This window comes from Otolemur garnettii, unplaced genomic scaffold (assembly GCF_000181295.1).
Source record: "Otolemur garnettii isolate 467f Iridium unplaced genomic scaffold, OtoGar3 scaffold00064, whole genome shotgun sequence".
NCBI lineage: Eukaryota > Metazoa > Chordata > Mammalia > Primates > Galagidae > Otolemur > Otolemur garnettii.
The window spans coordinates 2,424,330-2,427,457 of NW_003852459.1; the positions used below are offsets into that span (position 1 = coordinate 2,424,330).

Genomic DNA, 3,128 nt, shown 5'->3' on the forward strand with positions numbered 1-3,128 from the left:
AGGAAAATAATTCAGCTGTACCATTCCATATTTCATTCTAATAAATAAGCAAACAATTAATCAAAGTTGAGAGACAGCCAGCTCTTTCCCTGGAAATGTCAGCATAAGCCTTGTGTATTCCATTACACCACTGATTAAAAAAAAATTCTTGTTATCTTGCGATCACAGTCTGAGCTAGCTATGGAAATGAGGAGGGGGAAAACATTCTGAAGGAAGAAAAAGTTTATGTAACTAGAATGAGGCTGGTGTGGAGGGATCTGAGACAGGAGAACTAGAAAGTATGGGGTCACTAAGATGTATGAATTAGATTCTGAAGCTAAGGAGCGTTCTTTAAGAAAAGCAGGAGAGGCTCAGAATCAAATATGTGATTTAGAGAGTTCACTGGAGGAAGGCCGGCTGGAATTATTTGGGAGGGTTAGGGGACGACTCTAATAGTTTGGGAATTGGCTCTCATGGAGGTGGCATGATGGCTGAATGATGCCATGTTAGTATATAGTTGTGTCAATATAAGCATGAGCACCTGTGGGCAATTTTGAATAAAAACATGTTGAAAAATACTTGATTTTTATTAAAGATTGCATAAAGTAGGCACTCACGTGTAGGGTTTATTTTTTCACCTATACATATCATGTTACCTACTCGGAGAGGTTAAATAATAAAAATACCTAACTGGACCATTGTGGAGAAGTTTTAGAGAACTCGTAATTTTTATTAATATTATTATTTTTAAGATGCTGCCATCTAGTGACACGTTTGTAAAATCACTTTGTGGCGTTCAAGTTTTTATCCTTCCATCCTTTCTTCAAAACTGTCTAATTTTAATAATTTATGTTACTGCCGTCCATGGGGAAAGAATCGTCTATGAATTAAAACATACTGTAGAAGCTGCAATTGATTTTTTGATGTGGTGCCACAAATGTGGCCACAGGGCTTTTAATAACAGGATATGGTAGGTGAAGTTTTGTGGTTTCTTCAATGTGCCATTCTTTATAAATAATTGATAATAAAATAAAAGTACTGCCTTTTCTACTCCTTGAGTTTTCTAAGAAAAGTTGAGTCGTAAAAAAAACATATCTATGAAAAGCTGAGCTATAAAAGTAGATTCATAAAAAAGTCATTGCTTTAATAAAAAATATTGGTGAGAAGAAAGAGGGCCTCAAATTTAGAATAATTAACTTTTATGTTTTATCAAATAATGTTTTTGTATTATAAATACAAGTAAACAAATATGTGTGTGTGTGTCTATTAAACCTAAACATTAGTCTGCAAGCCCGGGTTTTTATAATGTCTAAGACTCAACAAAGATTAATTGTCTTCCTTTGATGTTACTAATGTTAGCACAGAGTACCTGTCTTATTAATATGACATACATGGTTCATTTTTTGACAAGAAACAAAGCACAAATCTATCTTCCCTGCCCAATTATAAAATACCAGTAAGAACTTTTCTTTTTGTGAGATACTAGCTCCAGTCACACTATAGTGATGTTTTTAATTAATAACTTTTCAAACTACTGAGTTTTCTTTATGGAAACTAATGCTATAAGGTGGACATGAGAAAATCTTTTCCATAATGGTCCAGGTAGAAAATATGTTAAGCTTTGTGGGCCATATGGTCTCTTTTGCAACTACTGAATTCTGTTCTGTAGTACAAAAACAGCCATGGCCCATATTTAAACCAATGAGACTGGTCAAGGTCCAATATAACTTCATAAACACACGTCATAGTTTGCATCTCTCTGTTCTAGGGAAACACCTATAATAGCAGGTTGGGGTTATTTATTCTTAGGAGGTGTTAGAACAATTCTAAAATCATCCCACTGCAATTATTTACTTCAGAAACTTTACTTCCATTGAGGGACATGTCCCTTTCAGTGTTACAGAAAATCCAACATTTGGAGCACACAGTCATTGTACGTACACTTGGTAAACTAACAGTAGACAAACCCAGAAGTAAAATATTTTCCAAAGTTCTATCACACTCATTTAATGATCAGATTTTAAATTCATGTTCATACACAAAGTTGCCTTCATGTGGAATGTATCATTATATTTCAAAGTATAAATTTTGACATTTTGGCTGGACATGGCAGCTCATGGCTAGAATCCTAGTACTTTGGAAAGCTGAGACAGGAGGATTGCTTAAAGCCAGAACTTTGCAACCAGCCTGAGCGAGAGCATGACCCTGTCTCTACAAAAAATAGAAAAATTACCAGGATGTGGTGGTGCACACCTGCAGTCCCAGGTACTCACAGGCCGAGGCTATAGCATTGCTTGAACCCAGGAGTTTGAAGTTGTAGTGGGCTATTATGATGCTACCGCATTCCAGCCTGGGTGACAGAGTGAGACCTTCTTGAGGAAAAAAAAAAAATAATAACATTTAGATATGTAGTTAAATTATTGTGATGATAAGCATTAAATTAGAAAGTTGCTACAGGGTAGCATTTGAATGGTATTATAGTACGTGTTCATTGTCTACTTTGTCTCTCTGGGAATTTAGTTAGAACAAGGCTTGGTTTCAACTCAAAAACCAGCGTGAATTCCACTAGGCAGACACATAAAGCACCTGAATCCAGACGACAAGTAAATGAGGCAAAATGGAGTCAGATCGGAAGAGGTTACCACGGGCCAAAGTCAACGTACAGGGAGAAGGCAGTAGAGTCAACGTTAACCTAGAAATTCTCCAACAACACCATCTGCCCCTCTCTATCTGGATAAGAATACTTTTAAAATTGAACATCAGATAACGCAGCTGGCTGACATTAGGATCTGTAGTATATCAGAAGTATGCACCTGTGCTTACAGAATAGCCCCAAGCACAGAGACACACTTTTATTCAGACATGGGAACTAAAGGGACTCAGGCAGTAACTGATCCACACCCCCCACCCCATCTAGTGATCCTTTTGTAACTTGTACTCATTGAGTGCAATGAGCTATAATTTCTAAGACCATGTAAATCACATCTTGCTTTTTTTGGACTGACAGTACATGTCAGTTATCTCTTGTGATAAAAATGCAGCGTAATAAACCATCACAAAACTTTTTGCCATGAAAGGATAACTATTAATGGATGGCCTTGGCAGCTGACTTAGGCAGGACTTGATTGGAAGGATCTTGTCTTAGCTGA

At 36.6% G+C, this 3,128-nt stretch overlaps 1 protein-coding gene across 1 annotated transcript in view; it reads left to right on the forward strand.

Moving 5' to 3' along the window:
- The window catches only part of KYNU (kynureninase), a 141,054-nt gene that overhangs the window by 86,146 nt on the left and 51,780 nt on the right, over positions 1-3,128 (forward strand). The window lies entirely within an intron of this gene.